This window comes from Rhinolophus ferrumequinum, chromosome 4 (genome assembly GCF_004115265.2).
Source record: "Rhinolophus ferrumequinum isolate MPI-CBG mRhiFer1 chromosome 4, mRhiFer1_v1.p, whole genome shotgun sequence".
NCBI lineage: Eukaryota > Metazoa > Chordata > Mammalia > Chiroptera > Rhinolophidae > Rhinolophus > Rhinolophus ferrumequinum.
In genome coordinates this window covers 61,118,969-61,139,349 of record NC_046287.1, presented here as the reverse complement: position 1 = coordinate 61,139,349, position 20,381 = coordinate 61,118,969, and the positions used below count along the sequence as shown (strand labels likewise).

The window sequence follows — 20,381 nt, the reverse complement described above, 5'->3', positions numbered from 1 at the left end:
GTCAAGGTCTTCCCTTCTGTCAGGAGCCACTGGGTTTCTCAAGGCTGGCACCAGGCAGACACCAGCCCTCTGCCTGCCCCATTCCAGACATGCATGGGCGCAGCGCTCCCTTTCAAGTGAGGAGTGCTTTGGGCATCAGTTCAACTCTCACCTCTTGTGAGAGGGTCACAAGGCTCTTCCTGCAAGACTTCAATGGATTTCGCTGATCTCACTGACTAGACTTAGGCGGGGAGGGCTTATCTGCTTCCCACTCCCCGCACTGTGTGCTCATTCTTTGCTCAGGGTGGTCTGCCACAGGATTCCTGGCTTTCCCCCACTTCTCCCAACCCCTACCCCATCTAGGCCACGGGGAGCTCTCCCCTCTGCCCTCCATGAGGAGGGGTGTGGGCTCTGCTTCATTCCACTCCCACATCAATAGAGAGCTGATTATGTTCCAGCCACTGATCTGGGTGCCAGGGACGTCATGATGAAGTAGAAGATCCTGCTACCCTTGAGGACGTCACAGCCCATTAACATTTGGATAGTGCTTTCCGTGTTACAAAGCACTTAGACTTACTTGCTGCCCTTGGCTTCCCTCTCCCCAGGGCTGGGAGGTCAGGAGGGGCTGTACCTGGACTACTCCCAGGGGAGACAGGTGACACAAAGCTCAGATTCTTAGCCCTTTGCCCACATTCTCGCCACCAGCGGGTGGAACTTGCTTTCGAGTCCTACTCCATAAAAGACCAACCTCACTGGGTTGTTCTGAAGATCAAATGTGTGACAGAACATACGTCTGGCACAGAGAAGGCACACTATCAGGTTGGTTTTCCTTTCTCCAGTGCAGGAGCCTGTTGTGTGTTTATGTGAATCTCCCTGAACAATGATTGAGATGGAAATTCTTGCTTCCAGCCCTCTCCTCTTGCCTTGATTCTTTGTGAGGGTGAGGGGCGCGGGGATCAGGTTGGGGGGGCAGAGGATGCTGCCCACAAGGTGGGTGAGACATCTGGGTCTTTATTACCACGGGAACCGCATCCTTGGCTCGTCCCAGTGGGTGGAGGCCCGAGCACGTTGGTATCCTGCCTCGCCTGCTGGCGGAGGCAGCGTGTGGATTTGGTGACAGATTCCTCCGAGGAGATGAATGAAGCAATTGTGCACTTGGTGTAGAAGAGATTCCAGATAGAGGAGATGTTTTCAATGGCAATAACCCTGAGATGGAGGATTTCACCGAGTCAACAAACAGAGTTATCGGCGCCGGCTTCCCTTTGATGGTCCTGTGAGCACTTGTAAGCCTCCAAAGCGGTTTTTGGCACGGATGGACCATGTCTAAAAGCTTTTATTCTCTTCTTCGTTTTAATCACCCCTCCTACCTCCTGGAGGGATTCCTAACTCAAATTCTTGGACAACAAAGGCAGCTAACGGAATCCTGGTGGGTGAGGTCCCAAACCAGAAAAACAGTTTTCACATAGCTCTACAGATGCCCCTCCTGGCTCAGCACTGGTTTTCAGAAGCATCTGATGACCAGATTGAAAGGGGTCTCTGATGAGTTTGGGGGGCTTTAGGGGGGGAAGGGCCCTCCTCACCTGCTTATCAGAGTTGAAGAGGATAGCTAAGGGCTGGCTGAGAGCAGAGATGGACTTGCAGAATGTTTGCTTGGTGAATCCTGGGTTTTTTTTTTTTTTTTTAATTTATTGGGGTGACAGTTGTTAGTAAAATTACATAGATTTCAGGTGTACAATTCTGTATCACATCATCTATACATTACATTGTGTGTTCACCACCCAGAGTCAGTTCTCCTTCCATCACCATATATTTAATCCCCCTTACCCTCATCTCCCACCCCCCAACCCCCTTACCCTCTGGTAACCACTAAATTACGTTCCTCCTGGGTTTTTAAAAATTTTCCTCTGGAAGCTTGAGGTAAGGGGGGTGGGTCAGAGTGATGGAGGACCCAGAGAAGTTGTGTGCCTAAGACTTATCAACAATGAGGACAGACCACACCATATGAAACCCCATTTGATGCTGTTGAGAATTGTATGTGAAAAGCACAAAGCATGAAATAATCCTGGTGGACAGCCGCAGAGCAGCAAGAATGGGGGGCAGGGGTGGGAGGTAGAGGGTGAAATTTGCAAATTGGAGGAGGAGACACTGCTGGCCTGGAGATATCTGGGGTGGGGGTCGGAATTGCCCTCTCTTTCAAAGATTTAGAATCCTCTTCCATCCTGCCTTAAGAAGATACCCCAAGACCAAATTTTCTGGTGGTCCCAGAGATTGCTCAGGGATTGCTGTGAGAATGAGGGAGCTTGGCAGTGGAGAGGACCCTCCAGCCCCAAGGCTTTCTCGATGGCACCTTGGCCTGTGGTAGTGTCAGCCAGGCCAGTGCCCTCTCATTGACACCACAGCCAGGTAGGGCAACATGATGGCTCCTGGGGGAGGGGGAGGGAAGTCAGAAACAGAAACTGTAATTAAATCTTTTTTTATTCACCCTCACCCCCAGCAGGAAGTTATTCTTGGTGTTCAGTAAGGGGGAAGAAGGGGCAGAATGTGAGCAAAAAGTCTGCTTTTGACCTTGTGGCCTTCCTGGTGATTGGGTGGAGAGGTTTTTAGATTGAAGAAGAGATTTTATTGAGCATCTTCTAAAAAGAGTGACAAGGACATCTAGTTTGACTCGTTCCAGATTCTCCTGCCACTTTGGCAGAGAGAAGGCCAAAGTGTGGAGCACTGGAACTCTCCAGCTAACTCCAGCTCCCTGGCCCTCTTTCCTTGGATGTCGGGTTCACTGTGCACAGTATCCTGGAGAGACAAATGCAGTCGCCCCACTTGGGTGGGCGGAGACAGGTGTGGCTGTGGTCAGCCAAGGACTTCTGTTTTCCAGATTGGTGACCTCTGCTTTCGCTGAGCAGGTCTTGGAAACATGCTGCATCAGTAGCTCCTCCTCCTTCTCTTCCCCTGGAGTCAGACAAGAGCAGGAACTCCAGGCCTGGGATGCTGAGCGAGAAAGCAGAGGCGGAGAATTAGCTGTTTTGCCAGCATTCCCCTTCCCGTGCTCTCTTTCAGGGGCTGTTGGGAACAGCAGTCCATTCCTCCTACCTCAGCCCCTGTGTGTTCTCCCCTCCATCAGTCCCCCAGCCCTCTTCTCTTCCCCCCAAACTGGAACCAGGGCTAGGAAGCATGGCCAAGAGTGCAACTTGGTCTGGTCTCCTGTGCAAAGGATTCCAGCATCTCCCATTTGACAAAAGCCAAAGTCTACAAGAAATAGAACATGGGGTCCAACTCTTAGAGCAGGGACTGCAAACACTTCACCTTCAAGAAGAAAAATTACCAGCCACTCAGGAAGCTGCCTCCAAAATGAAGACTTAGGATCCTGTTCTTTTTCTTCAGCTGCTCCTTGGGGCAAAATTTTCTTGCACTTGCATTTTTATAAAAAAGAAATCTCCACTTCATTGGGAGCATCTCCCCCTTTCGTTCCTTCCTCCTTGAACTCACCCTTTCCCTCTCCTCCCACGGCACCTGTGGAGCCAGCTGGAGGCTGAAGTGTTCTGAAGCATTTCCCACATGTGTATATGCAATTTCCTTTCCACAATTAATAGTTAATCATCCTGACCGTGGCAGCACGTGTGACTTCACTGGCATCTCAGCAGTGGATGAATGGGCTGGGGAGGGGGGCAGAGTTCTGGCAGGGCCCTAATCCTTGAGATGGCCAGCCCTGCCCTCACAGCCAGCGTGCCCTCCCTTCTCACCACCACCCCCACTTCCACCTCCCTTCCCCCCTTCAGTGCTGCTGTCTTGTCCTCTTTTCCCCACCCTGCCACCACGACCTTGGCTGAGGCTGCCCAGATACCTACAGCGGCCTCCCCCGACCCCCTGTCTTCCTCCTTCACTACCTCCTCGCATTGAGGCCAGAGTGATTTTCCTAAACTTCAGTGTGGCCCCACCATCCCCTGCTTGGAGCCCTCCAGCGGTTCCCATAGCCTTAACGATGACATCCAAGTGGTTCAGCGTGGCCCCTGTGAAAACTGCTAGGATTTGGCCTTGGCTCACAGATCCTCATCTCTGGACACTTGCACTGGATTCCTGCTTGTTCAGAGCGTGCTGTCAGCCTTGCCGCTAGACCTCGGGCACGCTCCTCCCCACGTGCGTGGTGCACACACTTAGTTGCATGCATGCTATCTAGTGCCTATGCATGGTCTGATTCCCTTCAGGAACTACAGTTTCCAGGAAGACTTTCCAGCCCCCCCCCAAGCCCCTACCATCCCACCTCATACAAAACACACCCATTCAATTTAGGTGTCCCTTGAGCTCTCTGTTTTTCTTGAAGGTGACCATTTCCTCCTTGAGAACTCTCATCTGTGATACTTACCATTGTAAGCTTCCCTAACACCCATTCTTTCTATTTTTGAGTAATATGGTAATTACCCTGTTTTTCTTTAAGGAATCTACTCTTTTTTCTATGTGCTTTGTGGAAAATCAACGGCATCTTGTTCTCTGAGTCTGGGGAAAATGGTTTTGGCACAAACAAATCAGAGCCACAGAAATTGGTTCAGGAATGGGGATGTGTCCAAATCAAGCCAATGAGCTTGGGGGAAATTTTGTTGGTAGTTTCCAGGTAAGAAGTTTCCCTGCTTCTCTGGGAGATGTCTGGCTGTGTTGATCTCTTCCCTGGACTTGGAGGGGTCAGTAAGAACCCCAGGAGTTTTGGCTGTTGTCATAAGAAGAAAGCTAATTCTGTGCAGGGCAGAGGCAAGAAACAAAAAGAAAGAAGCTGGATCCTTGATCTCATTGTTGAGCAGCTGGATCAAACTGAACCTGAAGCCAATCTTCGCCCTGGATTTCCAATTACATGCACCTTTAAATTACTTGTATTATTTAGGCCAGTTTGAATTGGCTTTTTTGATTCTATCACTCTTTAGCTTTAGCCCAGGTTCCTCTTCCTTTCCCTTTTTATTATATGATACTCTTCCTCAGGGGTTTATCTTTGTCATTTACAAACTGGATGACCTAAGTTACTTGTATAACTTCAGTTTGTCATTGCCTTCCAAATCTATAACATCTGAGGTACAGAAAGGACTATCTCACAGCTTTCTAGCATCTCTTCTTTGTCTCACAAACTTCTCAGACTCAGCGCAAAACTGAACTTTTTATCATTCCCCACAATCTTGGTACTTGTCCACATTCCCTACCTTTGTTAATAACACAACTATCCCTGCTGATCAAGCCAGAAGCTGGATGTCATCTTCCTTCTTGCATACCACCCCCACATCCAGTTAGTCACCACATCTTGTCCATTCTCCCTCCTTCAATCCATCCAATCTGGCCCTCTGTCCTATGCTTACCCCATTGCTTTAGTGCAGTTGTCCATCATCTCACACCAGGCTAAGGCAGCGTCCTCCAGGACAGTGGTTTCCAGCTCTAGCCAGCCACTTTCTAAAATGGAAATCTGACCACACCTGGACTCTGCCTAAAGCAGAGGGGTTCTCCTTTCCTATCTAAGCTCCAGCTCCCAGAACTATTGCTTTTCTAGGCCTTCCAATCTTCTGGAAGGTTCTAGGTCATCCAGGCCCTTGCCTAAGCCCCTTCCCCTATGCTTAGCATTCACCCTCCCCACACCCCTTTCATCAAATGCTTAGGTGCCCCCCCAACTTAGCTGCTCCCCTCTGTGTTCAGCAGCCTTCCATGCTGACCCCTCTCTCAACCTTATCACATTGTGTCAACTTTGAGACTAAGCTCCTGGAGGGCAAGGACACAGAACCCGGATCCTTCTTGCAGTGCCTTACACACAGTGCAGGATCTAATCCCAGCGTCTGCTCCTTGCCTCCCGCCTTAGGCTCTGAGCTCAGACAGGATGAATGTGCCCGGTATCCTCAGTCCCCGACAAGCCCTGGGCCTTTAGCAAGTGCTCAGTGGATGTCCAGCCCAGCCAAGGGACGAACGAATGAATGATGGGACTCGGAAGCTCAGTCTCAGGAGCTCAGTACCTGCAGCACCATCCTTGTTTGTGAGAACAGCAGCCCCTTCCGGCCCTGAGACAGCTTCTCCTGTAGGGGAGGACATTGTGACACATCTAAGGGGGCCGAATTGTCCCCCATGGCCTTCTGATGGATAGCAACAGCAGGTGTGAAGAGGAACTGAGATGCATTTTCCTCAGCCCCAGGTCTATGGGGGAATTCTGGGGGCAGTTAAGACCACTTTGATCCCTAGCATTCCCAGGAAAATGCTTTTTTGCTGCTTTGGGGGCAGATAACCAGGAAACTTCCAGGCTATTAGGGAATATCAGGCAGGGAGCAGAGGCCTGTGCTTAAGGTGGAAAGATACTTTGGCTGCCTTTGCTGCTCCTCCCCATGTGTTTCTGCCCCCACCCTCCCGTGCCCCTACCCCCATTCTGCTAGGCCCAGCTCTAGCCCTGCTTCCCTCATGAGGCCTTCCTGGGCCAGGAGCACAGGATCCTTCCCTTCTGTGGGAAGGAGGCTCCATTTCACTTTTCGGCAGGTCTAGAGGCCTGAGCACTTGATGAATCCATATGCTTGTGGATTCAAAGATGGAATGTGTTTATGGGGGAGCCCGACGCTGATCCGCTGATCCCAGGGCATCTGCAGCTGGTGAGAGGCACCAGTTCTGAAGGGTGAGTTCTGAATCCTGATGAAACCTACTGATGATAACAACCGCGTGATGGGAACTCACCGTGAGGCCTAATCCCCTCTCCAGCAGGCTCTCTTAATGAGGTCGCATTCTGTGGAGCAGGATGGGATTTGCAGGCCCTCCTCTCCCCCTCTTGCTCCCTTCTGTGGTGGGATGTAGCAGAAGACATGCTTTAGCACAGCTCGGCAGGGTGCTCAGTGGGCCCTGGCAGGACTGACATCAACGTGGGCCAGGTGCTGGGAGAGGAGGCTGGAAAGCAGGGCTCTGACGCTGCAGTAGCACCACCCTTCATTCCTGTTCCCACCCAGTGTATGATTCTGGCATGTCCCCTCCAGGAAGCGAGGCCCTGCTCTTTGGTGGCAGGAGAAGTGAGGGGGATTCTGGGCTCAGGACAGGGGGAGGTGGGCAGGAAGGATCTTAGGACAAGCAGAACTCAGCAAGAGGCAGCTCAGAAGCCACTTGGAGCGGTGTCAGTCTGCTCTGTAGTCATGAGTGACTGCGTGGGGCCTCTCCGCACTGTGGCTGTGGTGTGATCCCGCCCAGGGCCCACCCTCCGTAGCATTGCACAGCAATTGTGTTTGGCATCTCTGCCATTCCCCCTCCTCCCTGCCTTCCTTCTGCTTTCACCAGACTCCAAGCACCACCCTTTATCTCCCTGGAAGAAAGCTCACAGAATTACTGTTTCCACGGATATTTGAATTTTATTAGGGCTTTTCAAGGCCAGAAGGTCTTTAAGAAATGCAATAATATTGGTGGAATGTGAGAGGCTATTTTGGAGAAGATTAAAAGACAAGAGTCTCCCACTTCCCCCACTCTTCCCTCCCTCTCTTCTTCCCTCCCTCTCTTCCTCCTTCCCTCTCTTCCTCCCTCCCTCCCTTCCTCCATCTTTCCTACCTACCTTCCTTCTACCCTCCCTCACTCCCTCCTGGGGCATACTTTGGTTTAGGCCCTGAGCTTGCCACTGGGATACAGACCTGGCTCTTCCCTTAAAGAAGCCCTCACTCTCACTCTATGCCCAGCTCCTTGCTTTAATAATTAAGAGCTGGTCTTCCCAGAGGAGAGAGCTGGCTTCTGCTGGGTATGAGGGTGGGAGTGAAGTCTACTCCTGAGATGGGCTCTGGATCACACCGAGCCTTAAATGGGCTCCCTCTGGGGTGGCTAAGCGCTTGTGAACTGGGGGCTCACATGCCCAGTTTGTTGGGGCTGAAGACACCCAGGAAACGGCAGCAGTTTTATCAATGTTGATGGTGTTATGACTCTAGTGCCGGTGAAAAGATTTGCAGCCGGAGGCGAAGCCCAGGGCCTGTGGATGGTCAGAGCACGTAAGTGTGGGGACGGACCACCATTGCACTCTCTGTGCAACCCAGAGCAGGGACGCAGGGACCTAGAAACTCTCAGTGCTCTCAGTGCTCAAACAGCTCAATGCTCTCTTGGCTTTGGTAAGTTGGAAAGGCTGGTGGGGGAGGGGCGAGAAACAGTGTGGCCCAGCCTTAGGCAGGTTCTCTGAGTTGCTGTGGGCTGTGGCATCCTGTGTTCCATGGCCGGAGTGGGACGGCCCTGCCGGCCCTGACCAGCCCTCACCCACACCTTCCTTACCAAGAGCCTGTCCTGTCCTGCATCCTGTTCCTGAAGAATCTTGCTGGCCACTGATCTTGCAGGGCCTAGCACACGGTGACAGTGCAGGGCGTCTCCTTAAAGATGTTATTAAGAATCTCAAGATGGCAACAGCAGAGCATTAAACCAAGTGCGGGTCCCTTCTAAGAGCCGTGAAGCAAGAGCAGGCTGTCCAATATTTGCTTCTCAAAGGCAGACTTTTGGGCTACCTCAGAAAATGACTCTAAATGAGAACTTTTGGGCCCTGGTGATGGGTGGCACAGGAGTTAGTCCTGCCTGATGTTCTCAAATTGCACCATGGGGATCAGTGACCACCTACTCCAGTTCCCTCCCAAAAGGTAGTTTCCTTGGCTTTTCCTCTCACCTGTGTTCTCTTTTGAATTTTCATGTCATGGGGTCAGAGAAGGAGGGGGGATATGGATATGTGTAGGGGTGTGTGTGTAGCTGTGTATGTATGTGTGTGTGTGTGTTGGAGGCAGAGGAGCGATCTGAAGAAGGAATGCAGTATACACTCAGGGTTTGGTTTTCTATTAACCTCTGCCCTAACCCTGTTCCTTGGGAGGGGGGCTGAGGCCCTGGGTGCAGTTCCTGTTGTTCAGGTGATTGGAGGCTCCAGGTACAGTCTTTTCCCTGCTTTCCCCATGCTGAGGCAGACCCTTGTCATCCACCTAGCTGCTCAGCAGGGAAGATAAACACTGCAGAGTGCCTGGGAGCTCGTGCTGAGAGCAGAGATGGAGGTTTAATGGGCTTCTTATCAGGTACCTGCTGTGCTGCACGTCCCTCTCCCAAGAAGACAGCACACAGAGATAAATTACCTGGCCAGAGCTGCCTTCCTGGTGGGAAGAGAAATGCCCCAAAGCAGGAAAAGGTGAATTTACAGACTAGGTGGGTCACAGAGTACAGGTAAAGACTCAGTGAGTGGCACTGCCATGGGAGGAGAAAAGCAGCACTCCTGCACCAGTCGTCAACCATTCAACTAGCCAATTAATCCATAAATATTTGATGCAGGTCTACTGGGCTGCCAGTGCTGTGGAGGATACAAAGGGGTATCCATTCTACCTACCTCCAATGAATTTACAACCTAGTTGGAGATACAGCACTGGCCCCACCTCCTTGGGGGCTGGGGCTGTGGGCTGGGTGTCTGGCAGGGCCTGGCATGAAGAAGGTGCTGAAGAAAGGCTGACTGAATCAAATGGAAAGAGTGGGTGGTGGCGAACTGTAGCTAGGACAATAAGCTCTTCAAAGTTCGCACAACAAGAATTCAGAATGATAACTTCCTTTGGGTTGAGGTGGGGATTTGAGCTGCATCTTGAAAGATTTAGATTGTTGGGGGTGTCAGGCAATGCAGGGCAGAGATTAAGAACAGAAGTGTTGGAATTAGAACGACATGGCTTCCAATGCTGGCTCAATTTTGAACAGTTGTGTGGCTTTGGGTAAGTCACTTAACTTTTCTGAGCTTCATGTTTTCATGTGTATATGGGGAGAAATAGTACCTGCCTCATAGAGTTGCTGTCAGGAGTACCTAAAATATCCCCCCAAAAGCATTTAGCGGGGACATGGAACATAATAGATACTCAGGAAATAAATGGTGGCAGCTTTTTATCATTAACCACAAAGGCACAAAGCAGGAAAGCACAACATGTTTCAGTGAGAGGCAACAACTTCTGTTTCACTAGAGAAAAATGGGGTTTATTTAGGGGATATAAGTCTCTAAATTTTTATGATGGGGCTGGACTCTCTAGGGTCTTGAATACCAGGTTCAGAAAATACGCTTTTTTGGAGAACATAACAAAAATTAAGTGATCTTTGGAGTCTTGGAGAGTTATTTCTTTTGCTCTAACTAGTTCTGTCAAGTTGTTCTGGCGTTGGTACTAACATATTGTGTACTCCATGTGTGTGTTGGACTCTTTCTTCCAATTGGTTTTAGACATAATACATTTTGTCTAAATGTGGAAATAACCGTGAAATCTTTGGACTGTAAAAGCAAAGAGGTTATTAGAAATTGAAGGAGAAAATCCTTGGAATCTTAGAATTTAAAAATTAGTCATAATTCAAGGATTTTCCTGGTTTCTGCCTGGAAGTCATGAAAAGATATGATGTTCCCACCTCTGCCTCCGGGTGGGAAGTGATGGACAGCCACATGGAGCACTTTGCCATTCTCCTGGCTTGTGATACTCAGATGGGAAAGAATTTTTTTTTTTCCAGGAATCAGGGAGAAGAACTTCTTTATGTAAGATCTTCATAATTAGCCTCCTTTCCGGAATGTTATCTAAGAATATACATCAAAATGTAAAATATGCAACTCCTTTGGCCCAGCATTTCCATTTCTGGGAATTTATTTCACGGAATGTCCATTGTAGTTTTGTTTAGAATAGTAAAAACATAAAAACAGCTTAAATATCCATTAACATGGAGTTCACTAGTAAATTTGGGGGTTTATCTATTCAATAGAATATTAAGCAGTTATTAAAAATTATGGTGTATATCTATATGTATGGTCATTGAAAGGTATTTATGATAGAAGGTCAAAGAAAAAAGCAGGTTTTAAAGAGTATATTTGGATGATCAAGTTCATGCAAATTACATTTATATTTACATATGCATTAAAAGTTAGGAAGGCTGTAAACCAACCTATTATAGTGGCAATCTTTGGGAAAGGGTTTACGAGTAGATGTTCAATGTTTACTATACTATTTTCATATTATATGAATTTTTAAGAATCTATCCCTTTTCTCATAAGAAAAAATATATTTCTAATTTGAAAGAAAAACCTTCTGTCTTTTTTGTGGGCTTGAAAGAAAAAAAATCAGTAAATGCCTTGCAAAGTAGCTGATTTGAGAGTAAACAATGTGAAAAAGAGATGTCTTGATGGTTGGCATAATTAAAGTCAATATCAGTTGTAAGAAAATAATTGTGTTCATTGTAAATTACTTTTGAAGATAGTTTCTGTCAACCAACAGGTTGTGATTAAAGCCAAACACTTAAAATTCACATGAATTTTATGATAGTATATGTTGCTCCTCCCTCTATCTGACTCATGCTCCCAGGGTCTCCTGAGAAGTCTGAGGTGAATGGGGTCTGGGACTCAGGTGCTATTCAGTGGTCCTGTCTGCCAGCGACAAATTTCAAGAGGGCGGGATCCCACCGTGAACAAAATGGGGTCAAGTGAAATGTGGTTACCTCACTCCTTTAGTAGACCTGGTCTTGGCCATACATCAACAAATATTTGACTAAGCACTTAGTACATGCTCTACTGAGCTGTAGCGATTGAGCTGAAGGGAAAAAAAAGGTTGTCACTCTCAAGGAGCCTGTATCCCCTTCCAGGGCATCATCAATAGCTGGCAATATTAGAGCAGCAATTCTCCTAGCAGGTTGTTGACCAACACATACATTAAGGAACCAAGGGGAGTGGATAAGAGGGAGGGAATGGTGGAGTGGGCAAGAATATCTATCCTGGAGGGGACTAAGATTGGGAGGAATAAACTCCTTGCTTGAGATGCAATAACTCTAAGTTCTGAGGCGAGGATGTGGTGCTCCGAGAATTAGAATGTCTGAGGTAAGGTGTGAGGCAGCGTCATGTGGTGACTAACAGCAGGGGTGGTGGACGCAGACCGACTTGGGTTTGGATCCTGGCTATGCTCTTTACCAACTGTGGGTCTCTGGGCAAGATACTTAATCTCTAAGCTTGAATTTCTTCACTTGTTGAGAAAAAAAAGGAATAATAACAGTGTGAGATCATATAAGTAAAGCAGTATGCATGAAGTTAGTTCTTTTAATAACTTTTCCAGTTAGGTATTTTCATACCCATTTTACAGAAAAGAAAACTGAAGCTTAGGAAAAAGAGTGAAGTCTAACTCCAAAGGTTAAGCTCTTGCTTCCATATCAGCCTCCCTCCCAACCTCCTCATTACATTTACCCTGACTCCTCTAGCCTTCCTGAACTTCTACTCCTTCTTCTTCAATCCTACTCTTCTTTCCTCTGGACATAATTATATGTGGTCTTGTCTCATTCACCCTTCTTTCACATTTTGTGTGAAAGACAAGATGGAATTCTCATGTCCTTGAAGGGGGCATAATTATGAGTCTAGAGAGAAGAGTTGGGAGAGTCAGAAAAGAAGGCTGAGAATGAAGAGATGACTCAGAATCAATAACTTCTAAAAAGCAGAGGAACAATAGCATTTCTAGGACTGAATGTTCAGTCCCAGAAATGGGGCCAAAGGCAATGTTTTCTGAATGGGCCAGGAACCTGGAGAACTTCCTGTTGCCTTGACTTGAGAGAGAGTGGGTGGGCCGGAAGTAGAGAATGGAAATCAGGCACCTAGAACCATGCAGATGAGGGAACCATGCGCTGAGAAGGGGCGTAGGCAATAGACAGAAGGACAGAGGCATGGAAATAAGGGGACAAGGCCAGAGTCTAATGACATCATGTCCCTATCATTGAGGGATCTCAAACTCTAGTGTTACATGGGGATATTCGTGCATGGAATAAGGGGTTATGAATTTATTATTTTCACTTTTTAAACTTATAAGGATTTAATTACCCAAACTGATTCTTTTATTTTCTTCTGTGTCTTCTGTCACATAGCCATTTTCTCTGATATTATGCAAGTGAGGACCTCTTTAGGAAAAGAATACACAAATGTGCTGCCTGTTCAAGAATCCATACATTATTTTCATTAAAGAAGGGTTGTTCAGGAAAGTTGCAAACACCTGCTCTGAAGCTGGCCTGCGTGTGCTGGTGTGATAAGTCTGCTGGAGCAGTTGTGTGAAAGGGAGGGCCACAGCATAGGAAAGAGGCCCTTCTACACTCAGCAGCGAGGAAGTAGTGGAGGTGGTGAAAGGGCAGCTTGAGCCCTTGGTTTGGGTGGAGGAGGTTGGCCGTCTCCTGGAAGGTGAAGGGAGGGTGTGTGTATGCACAAGCAGGTGTGGGATGCAGTGTAGAGCTTGACCTCACCCCTTCCAAGTGTGGGACTGTGAGCCTCAGTTTCCTCTTTAAATCGAGATGACAGTACCATACATGGAGCAACTGACCTGTCGTGCTTTGACTGAGAGTGGATACTCAATAAGTGCTCTCTCTCCTACTCTTTTGAGGGTCCTCTGAGGCCAATGTCTTCATGGGGCAAAAACTCTCTGATATGCTTGGAAACAAGTGGATGGTTATTCAAACTACAAAGCTGCCAGAATCCTTCTCTGCCAACTCCTGCTTTTGACAAGGCCCAGCTGGTTAACTTCTGTCTGGGCAGGTGAGATGGCAGGCAGCAGATAGGGAAGTTATTTTTAGCATCCTGCATAGGATGACGTATGTGACTTTTAAGGTCACATACCTATATTGGTGCTTATCAGACATATGCACAGAAATCCAGTGTACATAAAGAGGAAATTTCAATAGGATAGCACCAGGAAAGGGGCCTCCTGCGGGACCAGGAAGAGCAGAAGCATTCTGTAGTTTGCCCTAGCCAGGAATGCAGGTTGAAGTCCCAGCCTTTGGAAGTTTATTCGTGAAGGTGCCACCTTTTCACACAGCTCTGTAGATTTGCATACACCGTCCCTCCGAGAGACTTCTTGTTCTTAGTCTGGTGAATTCCTACCAGTCTTCGCACACCTTTTCCTGACACCCCAAGCAGTGTTAGGCACCCCATTGGGGTTGCCATAGCCTCTCTGTTACAGACTTTCACACACACATTATTAACACACACTATGATAATCATCCACTTCTTAAACCAAACCAAGACCTTGCTGAGGCCAGGGCCCTATTTGATTCTTGTTTACAGCTCCTGGACATTTCACAGTACTTGGCACAGGATGGGTGTTTGTTGGTTGAATGAATGAATGATATGACTTTGTCAATTTTGTGACATCTTTCCTTCCTCTTGGTTCCCACAAAGTACTCTCCAATTTTGCGTTACTTTTTTTTTTTTTAATAAAAATGAATTCAAACTGCTTTTGTTTCAAGAATTTCACAGCCACTCACTGAAGCCATTGGAGACCTGAGAAATCGAAAATCAAGGATGAAAATCCCTGTCCTTTATCTATGAGTTAGAAGACACTTGTCTCTGGGTTACCGACTGTCAGTAGGTGGAGGTAACCCAAGCAACACAGCAAAGGAACACAGAAGCTGGTCCTCTGAGTGCCTTGGGGGACCTGCTCCTCACAGAATCTCCTGCCCTTGGTCACTGGTGCACTGGCTGGGCTGGACTTCCACAAAATAGCTGCCTTCATAAGGGGTTGAAAGCAGCCCTAGAAAAGCTAAGGCTCTAGGAAGTCAGGGGTCAACCTGGGATCTCCCCTCAGAGTTCAGGTTTCCATTTGGCATGAGGGAGGGGGCTCCTTTACCCTGGACTTGAAGACACTGATTGGATTAGAATGCCCAAAGAGCTGGGACTGGTATATACCGTTCTTCTCTCCAAATGCTGAGACTGGTGTATACTTTGTCTTCCCTTGTTCATGGGGAAGATCCACCGATATCCAAAGGGTCAGGGCAGAATGGAGTGGCTGAGGGCGTCTCTGCTATGCTTGGAGGCCTCCACTCTGGACATGTGAGTCACTTCTGCTTTGGTTGCTAAGCTAGAAGGCCATCCTATGGAATCATGGATAAACTGACTTGGTCTCCATTGGCCTCTGAGGGTTAGATTTTTCACTAGGTTAAATTTTCACTAGGGTTAGATTTTCACTAGGGTTAGATTTTCAAAGATGCTCCAGGGAAGATGCTTGGAGAGACAATGAGCATTTTAAGGGGAAGGTATGCTGAGTACAAGTATGACAAGAAAAAGAAGAATTAAGCCCTCACTTGGACTCTGAGGGATCCTTCTTGTAAAATCTTGGAGCCTGATTTTGAAGAGCCTGGTAATCAAATCACTAGGGCACCAGCAACTGAGGGGTGAGAAGTTGCCTTAAATCCTGGCCTTGGATTTTCCTGATTGCATCAACAAAATGAGATACCAGGAGCTCTGAGAAGATGGTACTTCAGAGGTTGAAATTATAGACTTGTAGCAGCCCAAACGGCTATTTGCAGTAATAACTATTCTAGCACAGGTTGGAAAAGCCTAGTAAATGTTGCCCTTGTTTGAAATCTTCCTCATCCCCACCCCACCACCTCCCCAGTGCTGAACAGGTTGGGAGGCAGAGTGACTATTTTCTCTTTGTTTGTGTTTCAGAGCCAAGCTGTCTGGAACTGCTGTCTGGAAAGGCCTCTTCGCCATCCCAGCCAGTGTACCCAACAATCAGGAGGCATTGCCCAACCCAGAGCTGCCGGGATAAACATTTACAAGATCCGGAGGGATTATTAGCGAAGGGCAGAGGATGTTTCTGTTTGAATCTCCGACAGTCACTGTAAGTCCAAATCTGAACTCACTAGTTGCCACTTAACTCATAGGAATTCAAAATGACGCATGGGGAAGGGGAGAGAACAATTTAAATCAGAGATTCTGAACCTTGTCTGCACCTTAGAATCACCGAAGAACTTGTATAAATCCAGACGCCCAGGCTGCAGTCCAGAGGGTTAAATCAGAATCTCTTGGGGTGGGACTTAGATATCTGTATTTTAAAAACTCCTCAGGTGATTCTAACATGTCGCCTAGGCTGAGAATCTCTGACTTAAATGGCACTTGTAGTTTCTGCCAGCCGTTCTACCCAAGACTGAAAGCCCTAGAGTGAGGACATGACTCTTCTTTTCTCATGGGAGACCTGGTTCTCTGTGTTTCTCATGCGATGAGTGCCATCTCCATGCTGGAACTTCACTAACCCGACCACAGCAGTTGGACTTAATGGTAATCTAAGGGATTTTCAAGTAGAATGTTGATCAAGTAGATTTTACGTACATCCAGACTTTCAAACCTGAACCCCGTCTGACTCCCCTACATTCCCTCCCTCAGTGGGTAGTTAACCATGCAGCCGTGGCCCAGCTGGAAATTCAGGCATCGTCTTCATCCTCTTCCATTCCTGCAGCCCCTGCGTGGGTCCCCAGGTCTGATAGATGCTACTTGCCAACTTGTCTTGATGCCCTCTGGCTCTGCTTTGGGTCAGTCCTTCATCTCCCATCTATTGCCATCTCTTCCTAACTGGCCTCCCTGTCTCTAATCTCATTCCTTTCTGCTCCATCGTCTGCCTGATTTCAGAGCGAGCAATCCAGATGCAAGCCGTCCATGTAGTCCTCTCCTTAAACCTCACCAGTAGCTCCTGGTTGCTTTCCTAATGAAACGTAAATGTCTTGGCATGGCCTTCAGTATTCCGGTCGTCAATCACCTTCCCTGCCTCATCTCCCATCACAACACCTTAAGGACCCTACGCTCCAACAACATATACCTTGGCTTTGTCATGAGCCTTTGCTTGGCTGTTCCCTCTGCCCGTATTCCCTTCTCTCTTCTGTCAGACTCCGTCTCACTTGCCTCTTAATAGTCAGTCTGATCCTCTCCTGTCCGCAGGCCATACCACATGCCTGTTCACCAGGCCTCTGCTCCGTGTGTTTCACTCAGGGGAAGCACTTTCAACTGTATCGTGAACACTCTGTCCTTGTGTTTCTCCCCACTAGACGGTGAACTCCTTGGGGGCAGGAGCTGTGTCTTTCTTTTCTTTGCATTCTTGGTGACTGCATGGTCCCTGGACTAACGGAGGCCTTTGTGTTCAATGCCTGAACTTGCTCCAGTATAACCCTCCTCTTTCCCCTATGGCTGACTTGAGACCTGGCTCAGATTCACATGGCCTCTGCAAAACTCTGAGACAGGGAAAGTGTGGCTTGGGCCCCCTTCCATCTTTCTATTCTGTCATTGTTTCTCGTTTCTTTGAGGTTTTTCTTAACTGTTCCCAACTCCTTCATTCTCAAATTCTCTCTCCCTATCTAAGTATGCTCTCAGAATAAGTACATTGCTCTAAAACACAAATAACTGTGGTCGCCTTTCTCCTGCTTATTAGTATTTTAACAGATAATAAGGCGAAAGAATTAATTTCTAATTGTGGAAATATCTGACCATGGAAGGAGAAGACAGAGACAAAAATTGAGGGTGAGATAGCCTCCTACAGACACTTTCTTCAAAGACGGTCATGGATTCTCTTTTATCGGAATATGGGTTGGAAGAGGGAGCAGTTTACCCATCTTTGGAGGCAGAAAGAAGAACAAAGAAAAGGAGATATTTTTCTTTTTATCATCATCATCATCATCATTATTATTAGTTTCAGGTGTACAAAACAATGTAATAGTTAGAGATTTATACCCCTCACAAAGTGATAATCCCCCTCCCCCAATCTACTACCCCTCTGACATCATACATAGCTGTTACAGTTCCACTGACTCTATTCCCTATGCTGTACTCCACATCCTGTGACTATATGTATATTAAATTATAGTTGACATTCATTATTATTCAGCTTCAGCTTCAGGTGTGCAGCACAGTGATCACCTGATCTGTACACAGAGATGTACATGGTCCATGAAGTGGTCTCCCTAATAAGACAAGTGGCCATCTGACACCCTACAAAATCTTTACAACATTATTGATTATATTCCCCAAACTGTCTTTCGTAACCCCGTGGCCATCTTGTGGTTACCGACTGTGCTTTCTGATTCCCTCACCTTCTCCCTCATCCCCACCCTTTCCCATCCAGCAACCCTCAGTTTTTTGAGAGGAGGTATTTTTCAATCTTGGTTGCTCTCTTGGCTCACCCCACATACCTCCCTGTGGGGACTCTACATTGACACAGTGTGTCCTAGGGTTTGCAGAAGGTGTGGGTCATGACAGTTAGATCTGTCCATGGCAGTAACAGAGAAAAAGGCATGAAATGAGAATCAAAACATGAGAACAGGAAGGCACCAGTCAGATCCCAATGGGACAGTGTTGGAGGCAGTGCAGAAGCAAGACAATTGTCATCAGAGTGCAGAGCGTAAAGAAGGGTGGTCATGACCTAGACCACCAACACTGGGTAGCCTGGGATGTGCCTTTTAGGTAGGTGGGCGAGACCATGTTCTGGGCAGGAATGGGGCTCACGATCTGCAGATGAGCCACAGCAGACGTCTGCTTCCACAGCCTCAGGCTGAGATGTGAGCTGTGTTCCCAGAGTCTCTGACTTCTGTGACATGGAGACCATCCCCAGTGGGTAACTCGGTGTCCCAGGGCACTGGGTACTTCTTGTGCTATCAGCCACTGTGCAGTTTGCTGGCAGGCAGGATTCACGATTTCCCTGGTGCAGAAGTGCCGAAATAGATAGGATTCACCTTCAGACTTGCAGCCAGGGCCCAGTGATCTTTGAGCCAGGTCATCAAGGTGCTTATTCCTGCCATGTGGCTCCTTCTTTCAGAAGCTCATATAGCCACTGGGCAGAGTGTCGAGCTCATATCTACTTGATACCTACTCTTTCCTTCGACTGTGGCAGCTGCAGCTTCCTCCATCCAATTCAGAGGCAGGAGACTTAGTGTGACAAATAGGCCAAGCAGTTAGCAGTCACTCAGCTTCAAGGGGCTGCACAGAGACCCCTCACTCTCCTTTCCTCCATATTCTCTTATACTTTGTTTCTACGCCCTAATTCCTTATTAGCATTTCACTCCTTGGACTAAAGACTCTATCTCTTGTGAGGACGCAAATAGCCTAACATCCTCTTCAGTCACTTAGCTCCTGTGAAGTGAAGATCCTTGCCAGATCTTCACTGGGGCTGTTTTCATCAAAGACCCGGGTGGGGGGTGCGGGTGGGGGTGGGGGTAGGGGTGGGGTGAGGGCAGAGGGGGGATGGAGTGGGGTGGGAAGCGAGCAGCACTGCATGAGGGGAGAGCAGTAGCTGACAGGGCATGTGGGGACGTTATGAAGACCAAATACACCTACTTTCCAGTCAGCTGTGAGCAATGATCATAGTTTCCGAAACCCAGTTGGGATATTTGGGCCAATGAAAGATTTTTGTACGTACTCCACATATGAGGAAGCAATTTTGAAATTGTAGTTGGGACACTGAAATGTTATCATTTCCAGGCCATTTGGATGGTTTATGGGGGTCATTTGAAACTGGAACTGTCCTAGAAAATCTAGGCTGCTCAGTGACCGTCATTGTAGCAGTGAGTGATGGTGGGTCCCACTGGCAACCGCCATCTGCTGACCTTTGTCTAATCCTTTATTCCATAAGTATTTAAAGGTTAGAGAACAAATGTGCCTGCCCTGAGGTCCCCTCCTGGTCAGTCAGAACCTTCCTCCTGGCACAGGCTCTGTCTGGCTCAGCCCTAATAAAAACCATTGTTGCCCCAAGGTTCAGCAAAATGGGTGAGAATCCAGAAGCTTCTCTGCTCTCCTTGTCTTGAGGTCTAATCATGAGTTATTCTTCAGTGGGGAGGAAAAGAAAAAAGGGAGTGGAAAAAAAGGACTGGGTGGGACGAGAAACCAGCAAAACACAAAGAGAATGGGAACACACTAACCAAATCCCTTCTGAACCTCTTGGAGGAGACGCAAATGTCTGGTTTTCAGCAAACAACCTGGAGGCCAGCATTAAAACCTACTTTGCCTTCATTTCATAGGGGGAAAGTCAGGGGTTCTCTAGTCCTCTGATGGAGAAAGAAGTTGGGTAATTGATGGAGAAAGAAATTGGGTAGAATATAGGGCGTCCTGACACATTAGGAAATGCTGCAAGTTGCCATGTAAATCCCTCCTACCCTCGGAGGGATAAGACACTATCCCTGAGGAAAAAGCCTATATACTCCCTCACAGCCCCCCTCACTGACAGACCCCATCTCTTTGCAGTTAGTCTTGTGAGTTAGTCTCATGCTTGTTGGTGGGATCTGGGGCATGTCCATCTTCATTCTCGCCTCTGGAGCCTAAGGTGCTGTGTGTGTAGCAGGTGTTTAGAAACTCAGCCAGAGCCTCACTGGCTTCCCTTTAGCTGCAGAGGCAGGCCCCCTGAAGCTCTGAGGGACCTCCATAGCGTGACCCATGCTCCCTTCAGAGCCGAGAGGCTGCGTGATCATTATCAGGTGGGAGTGGTGCTCTCAAGTCCACCTGGGTTTCCATGTGACCTTGGCAGAGTCACCTTGTCTCTCTGCCATGCCCCTTTCTGGCCCCTACAGCATCCTGTGCACACATGGGCTCTCCCATCTGTGCAGAAAATGCTCCAGATTCTGGGATGAAACATAGTCTGTCCAGGTGCAAATGATTGCTACTTTACAACTTCAGACGTCCTCCCTTTTTCCTT

The 20,381-nt window shown here is 47.9% G+C and overlaps 1 long non-coding RNA gene across 1 annotated transcript in view; it reads left to right on the top strand.

Annotated features, from left to right (window-relative positions):
* LOC117021519 (uncharacterized) overlaps positions 1 to 20,381 on the top strand; it is a 109,790-nt gene that overhangs the window by 44,575 nt on the left and 44,834 nt on the right. The window contains exon 2 of the long non-coding RNA XR_004422877.1: positions 15,380 to 15,554. This is a non-coding gene — a long non-coding RNA (uncharacterized LOC117021519). The remainder of the gene's footprint in view (positions 1 to 15,379; positions 15,555 to 20,381) is intronic.